Consider the following 7,959-nt stretch of genomic DNA (forward strand, 5'->3'; position numbering starts at 1 on the left):
AGAAGCACGAGGTTTCGACTTTGTGATCAGACTCAAAGTAACATTTTCTTTTTATCTTAGGTTTTCAATATAGTGTTGGATCTTCATGATATGCAAGTTGTTAGTGTGGTTGAAGTTTTCTCATTTTTCTAAGAATGGGGGATGTTTCCAGGATACCCTCAACAACCTCAAATCTCTCATAGATCAAGGTCTCACCTTTTTCATCTCTCTCTTAATCCTTGCTCTTTTTTCTCATCTGGGTCTCACCTTTTCCCCCTTTTTATATGCTCATGTTAAAAAATTGCTTTTTTTCTCTTTTTGTAATTATGCTTAGTTGAGGAGCCATTGCAGAAAACCTTTCAGGTAATCTATTTTTTTAATCTTTTTTTATCTATTATTTCTAGATACTTATTCTGACCTGATTTTAACATTTTGAATTATTCATTATATACTGTGTGGCTGTGTAAATTATTCTCTATTAGTTCCTTTTCGGTGGATTGTGTCTAGTGTGGCCATTGTTAACTAATTAGTGCTGCTATTCTCCTGCATGCTTTTTGGTGAGATTTATAATTTGTATTGATTTAGTAGGAAAGGGATTTAATCAATGCTTGAAGGATTATTTTTTAACAAATGGCTATGAATTTTTACTTGGTTATTATTCTCGATGATGTTTCATTTTCAGAAACCAATAGTCCTGCCTGATTTATACAAATCAATTCGCGAGTCACAACTAATATGATTGTTAGGTTACTCAAGAGAGGTGCTCATTCTGAAACAATCTTTTTTTTTTGTTGGTATCCCATGTCATCTCGGTCACTTTTGAATGTATTTTATTGTCAACATGTGCAAGTTATGCTATATATAATTGTCTTATCTTTGTTTCTTTTTTTCCTCTCTCTTTCTTTGTGATCAATTCCAGGATCTTCCTGTCTTTGCAATTGGTGTTGGACTTAGCACATTTGACAAAGCATCTTGTAAGTTAGTTTTCTTAATTTAAGAGTCATTCAATGGATAACATGTTTAAGAAATATTCGGTGAATGTCAACAATGATGAATTCTTCTGCTCTGTTGCCATTTTAATTTGTGTGAACTTGATGAATAGCCAGAGCAATTATTTCACAGAAAATGGCTCCACATTACTAGTGAGGCTTTGGCTGGAACTCGAGCTAGAGGAGTGTCGATGGCACTGGATCGTCAAATAGAACTTGACTTGCTTACAAGGTTAACTTATATTCCTTGATGCATGTGGTTACCACTATTTTCATTGTGTTTAGCTCTCCCAATTTGTTGTATAAGTTTCTTCACATATTTACAGTCCAAAGGATGATATTGAGTTCATAATTTAGGTTTTAGGATTTAAGATTTATGGAGTTTAAAGAGGGCTACACTCCTTACTTTCTTTCGAGCGCATTAGCATTCGCTGAGTAAATACAAAACAAATTGTCATTGACAATGGCTGTATTTTGTTTTTGTGTAATGTTGAACTCAATATGCAGTTTAATTTACCATATTACCTTTTCTATCTTCTCTTAGTTATGTTAGACCTTCCATGGTTATGATTATGATAAGGATAAAACTTTCATCTGGTTGTTTTTTTCAACCGGGAGTGTGTGAAAAGGTTGTAATCAAGCCAAAGAAAATGATAAGAAAGCTCCCCAGGATCCAACATTTATTTGCTCAATTAGCCGGCAGGTTAAGAAGCGAAGAAGACGAGGTAATCATAGTAAAATTTGAGTGCTATGTACCCTACTTTTACTCCTTTAAAGGTTCGAATTTTTCGTTCTTCAAACGAAGTAATTTTATTACCATACAATAAATTTGTGAATCTTTCTCGCTTCCCTTTCTTTTTTACTAAAAGCAATTCAGAATTGGTATACTGAATAAATCTGAGAACATATAGAATTTATTTATTTATTTATTATAATTAAGATAGGGAGAAAGAATTGAATATTCACATGTCACTATCAATAACCTTTGGCCTTATTGATATGACATGCTCAATTGCATTCTAAGATTCCATCTTTAGGGTAAAAAACCTTTGTCAACTGATTTTATTTGTTTTTGGATATTTCTAATATTGTTGAGCTATGCTTTTCTTTTTTATTGAGGACTCGAGGCCTATTGCGATATTATTTTCTCCTTGTTAATAACATTTCTCTTTATATATAACACTGTTACTAAATTGTTATTCATGTCATTGTTGTTGTTAATAATAATATCATTCATCGATGATCTAAACTACTCTGAGAAGACAAATAGATATTACATTGTAAATGCCTAATACATATTTTCTGCATGTTGGAAGGTGAGAAAAAGAAATGAGCAAGAGCCAAAGAATGAGAAGAGAGCAATGAACAAGAAGAAGAGATAAAATTAATGAAAATTTAGGGATTTAGGGTTAAATATAGTAGGAGGGACCAACATGGGTATAAATTAGAAATGAGCCAGCTCAGCTAGCTGTTGGAACCCTCCAGCGTGGCAACATGTGGCCACGTCAGCGCTCCGGTGATAACTCATTATTAGAAATATGCCCCGGGACCATTATGAGTACTCGAAGCTCTATCTGGAGGACTACAATGAGAAAATCGGAATTTTGAGGACTATATTAAGTATTCACGCGAATCTTAGGGACTATTATGAGAATTTACTCGTTATTGGCATAAAGACTTCTAATTGGTTGATTTCATTAATTAAACTCTTATTAGTTAAGAGTTTAAATTAGTTTTTCGTTTTGGCATTTTGGATGTTATGAATTTGGGGTTAGTTAAGAGTGATTAAATTAGTTTTGAAGTGTTTGGGGCTGTTTCACAAATATAATTACTCTTCTTACTCATAAGCAAATACAATAAAATGAGTTGGGACCATGTTGTAAATACTTTAGACAATTCCATTAGATAAAACCCTTTGGGAAAGTTCCGTCAAAGAAACTGAGAGCCCAAAAAAACCCTAGCCTACACCACCGCCGCCAGGAGTGGCATAATGCCGCCATCCGTCGCACTCAAAGTTAGCCGTCCGTCCGTCCGTCCCTCCATCCAGCTTCCCTCGTGATCCAAGTCTCCAACCCGTGTTCGCTGTCACCGATCGCAGCTGCTTCCTCGAGCTCGGCGTCCATCATCTTCGTCTGCTCAGCTGCGCTTCCGCCGTCTTCCGTCGCGCTGAGGAGCTTCCGTCCTCGTCTGGTCGTGTTGCTCCAAGTCTCCAACCCGTCTTCTCATTCACCAATGGTGTGGTTGTGGTCTGGTCTTCGAATCAACGGTCTGTCGGCGTCGTCTTCGAAGGTCAGTAGCTCAGTGCTCACTTGTTTTTCACCTGTTCTTCGTTTTTTTTTTTGTTTTTTGTGCTCTGTTTCTGTCTTTCGAAGGTCTGTTATTGTGTTTTTAATTTTTGTTGAGCGAATATTTGATTATTGATCAGTTGTGGTTTCTGCTGTGGTGCTGTTTTGTGTGTTGTGATTTTAATTTACTGAGATTATTGGTTATTTGGCTCAGATTTATTTATTTATGGGATTAATTTTAATGTATTGTTCACATGAAAGTTAGTTGGAATTGGATTGGAACCAATGATTTGCAGTTTGTATCAAGAGTTGTTAACTGATTTTGACCTAAGTTTTAACAATTAATTAATTTCAGAATACAGAACACATTATAAAACTTGGAGGGTAAAGTGGAATCCTGAAGATGACGAGCAGTTGAAGTGCTATTTCATTTTGTCAAATGATTTTGTGGTTCACTTTTGATTAGATTAAATGATGAAAATGAAACTCTAACAAAAAGGCAATATGAAAGGAAGCAAATAACTTCCTTCTATTAGGGGCATATAGCAATAACAGAAAGAGTTTTTAGAACAAGGCATAAACGAGACTAAGTAAGGGAACTATTAGGAAAATCTAGCCACTGGTCTCATTACATAGTTTGTGTAAGCTCCATTATTTAGTTCATAAACATATTCATTATTACATTGTTAATAACAAGTGAGAAATTTATTATGAAGAACCCTATAATTCCCCTAGGGGCAAGCTAGAGAAGATGCTAGAACCATTTTCTCTTGAGAAACGGCAACATTGCATATGTTAGCAATGGCCCTCGTGTATTTCCTTCCATACGTTGACAGGGCACCACAATAGCTCTCATAAATTTTTATCTGCATAATAGTATACATAAAGAAGCAGAATGGACTAGTTTAGTTTTAAAATGTAAACAAGAAAATTACAGATAGGAATTGTCAAATTAAGTATAAATACAACCGCTTCATATGGTTCTTAGTTCACAAATGCTCTCTAATCTTGATTGTATTCTTATCTATAATCTAAGTATATTTTGTATACTAGCTGGGCTACTTAATCTTAGTGTTAGTTAAAATATAAGGTTAAGGATTTTACAACTTTTGTATTTCTAATTTTACATATTAAAAACTGATTGTACTAAGAAGCTAGTTAAAAGCATATTTTTTAAAGCTTTGGACTGAAACTGTACGCAAATACATGAAAAGTGGTTTATTTTACTGAAATTGTGATATTTTCTAATTAGCAATTATACATGTATAATCCAAAACTTGCTCATGGTATTTGTGTCATTTTCCCCCTTTGAAGGATCCTAAGAGATACCCAACCGGAATTATTGAGGGCAAAGGATGGATCCAAGAAACTTATGGATCTGGGTTTGGACATACTTTAAAACAAAACTTTCATCATTTAGAGTGGGGTAAATTCGCCTATTTTGAGGTCCAAGTTGGTAGTGGACAACGAGTTCGTTAATGTTTTTTGTGAAGTCCATTATTTAGGTTGGAGTTCGTTAATGTTTTTTGTGAAGTCCATTATTTAGGTTGGAGGTCGGAGATTGAGGAAAATTGTGAGCTAGGGGATCAAGATTGTTATTAAAACCTAATCATCCCCCGATTTTTTCATTTAGACACTTTACTAAAGATAGCTAGTTAGCAAAATATTTTATATAGCATATAGAAAAAAAAAGATAATATACTAGAAGTAAACCTAAGGAATCGAAAAATCTAATGTGACAATAAACATTAAAAAAATTGAAAAATCTAAGGTGACAATAAACATTAAAAAAATTGAGAAAAAGGCTGAAGGAAGATTCAGCCTAAGGAATTTCATTCACTAGGGCATATCAAATATAGAAATTTGCTAATCCACAAATTATGTACTGCACATACACATCCTCAATGTTCTACATTCAAGGTTTTTTCATCTAGAACTTAGACTTAGTTTTCTGTTTGTTGTGCTGAAATAGATATAGCTGCTGAATTTTTGCATCATTTTTAATAAATATGTATGAATTTAGGTTCAAAGAATGCTTGTTTTGTGAGAAGTTAGAATTTTGGTTGAATGGTATTTTTTTGAATTGGATTTACTTAGTGCATTGATTTTACATGTTTAATATGTATCTATGCTTAGTGTTTGCCAAATTATCTCAGAAGCTTTTGATTAAAAATTTTGATCATTTTCTTGACGTGAACATACTATGTTTTTAATTGACCAAATTTTCTTTGGACACTTTTTGAATGTTTGAGGTATTTTGCCCAATAATACAAGATTAAAGAACTTGGTTCTATGTAACACCATTTGATTAATTTTGTTTATTGGTTGTGAAAGCTTTTTGGTGTTTGAACATGCTATGTACACTTTAATTGAACATTGTTCATGTTTGTTTCATTCACCAATTTCTTATGAATGTGTCTCTATGCATATATTGGACTCCAATTTGCATGTTGTAACTACAATGTAATTGGAATGACTGGTTCTTATTAAGCATACGATTAAAAATGATATTTAGTTAAATTTTTTTGTTGTTAAAAAATATCAAGTGTTTAATTTGTGACTGATTATCATCATTGAATTTTGAATTTTTTGCTGTCTTGTTCATTTATATTGAGAAAGTATTTTGTATTAATAACTAATCTATTATCTCTTTTTGCATCATTAGTCATGTCCAAGAATTAATACTTGATTTTTATTAGTATGTTTGTGAAGACATATATTATAATTTTTAATTTTAATTTTATTTTTGTAATTTTATATTTTTATTTAACTATGATAAGTCAATTAGGATCAGTATCAATAGGTCTGTATCAATTGATCAGTAATAAAACTGAACACAAAAGGATAGTTATATTATTGGAGCTTTCGAAGGCAGCAAGTTTAAAGACAAATGGGATATTTCAAAAATTTTTTGACTAAGATTTTTTTCTACAATAACTTATTTATTTTGATGGAATGATGGGGATAAGGAAACAACTATCTTCATGTAAGAGAATTTTGACGGACTTAAAAGGCACTAAGGATGCAATGTAAGATTCATTTAAAACAATTTTTAAAAGGTCGATTAATTTTATATGAATAGAAGGATATGTATCATCGGAGAATAGGCTGCCAAAAAATGTATAATTGTGATATTTGAAAATAGATTCCTTTATTACAGGAATAGAGAGAATGTTTGTCTTGATTTAATGGACAAAAAATAATATTTTTTTTGGTGAGTTAAATCATATATGCAACATTTATTACTTGTATTGGATGATGTTTTATTACTATCATGGAATCTCGGTCAACCACCAATAGAACTTGACATGTTCTTAAAATTTAAGAATATGTCGAGTTCTGTTGGAGGTTAATCGAGATTCGATGAAGATAATAAAACGTGATCTCGTGAAGGTAATAAAACATTGCATAGACGATTCATCTCACTAGAAATAATATTATTTTTGTCCTTTCATCAAAAAAACATTCTCTCTCTGTAACAAAGGCTCTGTTGTCAGATATCACAAAATTATACCTTTTTTTTAGGCAGTTTATTCCCCATGATACATATTCTCTCGTTCATATAAAGTTGACAGCCCTTTTAAAAATTGTTTTAAATGACTTTCGAATTTGCTTCGGCCCAAGTGTCTTCTAAGTCTATGTCATAATTTTTGTACATGAAGATTGTTGCTTCTTTATCCCATCATTGTCAACAAAATAAATCAGTTCTCGTAGAAAAATTTCTGACGGCAAGTGTCAAAGAATTTTCGAAACATCTTATTTGTTTTTGAACTTATTTAGTCTCTGCCTTTGAACCTTCCAATAATTTAACTTCTCTTCCATTGGTCAATGTCACATTCCAAGAGGTGATTGTGTCGTTAACTGTTCTTTTGAGTTTTGTTACTGATCATTTGATACTGATCCATTGATACTGATACTAGTTGACTGGTTATAATGCATGTCTTCTTCACAAACATATTAATAAAAATCAAATATCAATTTTTAGACATAACTAATGATGCAAAAAGAGATAATAAATTAGTTACTAATACAAAATACTTTTTCAATTTAAATGAACAAGACAACAACAAATCAATGTTCTGATGATTTGTTAGCAGCAAAAGAATTTAACTAAATATCAACCACATGCCTAACAAGAATTAGTCATTCCAATTTTATGGTAGTTGCAAATTGAAATCCAAGATATGGACAGAGATACTTTAATAAGCAATTGGTGAATGAAACAAATAAGAACAGTGTTCAATTAAAGTGCACATAACATGTTAAGGCTTTAACAATCAATAAACAAAGTTAATCAAATAGAGTTACACAGGATCAATTCCTTAATTTTATGTTATTAAGCAAAATATCTCAAATATTTAAAAAGTGTACAAAATTTTGGTCAATTAGAAACATAGCACATTTACGTCAATGCAAATAGTCATAACAAGCGAAAAACAAGCATTGAACTTAAGGAATCGACCAAAATATTTTAACTAAAAGTTTGAGGTAATTTGGCAAACACGAGGCATGCATAGATATTAAACATGTAAAATTAATGCACCAAAGTATCATAACCCAATTCAAAAGAATGTCATTTAACCAAAATTTCAACAACTCACAAAACAAGCATTCTTTGAACCTTAATTCATAAAAGTTTATTAAGAATGATACAAAAATTTCGCATCATATATCAATTTCAGCACAATCGGTAATCAGTTAATAAC

General features: G+C 31.9%; 1 long non-coding RNA gene across 1 annotated transcript; it reads left to right on the top strand.

Moving 5' to 3' along the window:
* Window positions 1–2,846: 2,846 nt before the first annotated feature.
* Window positions 2,847–3,971, top strand: LOC140176936 (uncharacterized). The gene is made up of 2 exons (XR_011868192.1): window positions 2,847–3,257; window positions 3,609–3,971. It is a non-coding gene; the product is annotated as an uncharacterized lncRNA (long non-coding RNA).
* Window positions 3,972–7,959: the final 3,988 nt, after the last annotated feature.

The sequence above is a fragment of the Arachis hypogaea genome, chromosome 1 (genome assembly GCF_003086295.3).
Source record: "Arachis hypogaea cultivar Tifrunner chromosome 1, arahy.Tifrunner.gnm2.J5K5, whole genome shotgun sequence".
Classification (NCBI taxonomy): Eukaryota; Viridiplantae; Streptophyta; class Magnoliopsida; order Fabales; family Fabaceae; genus Arachis; species Arachis hypogaea.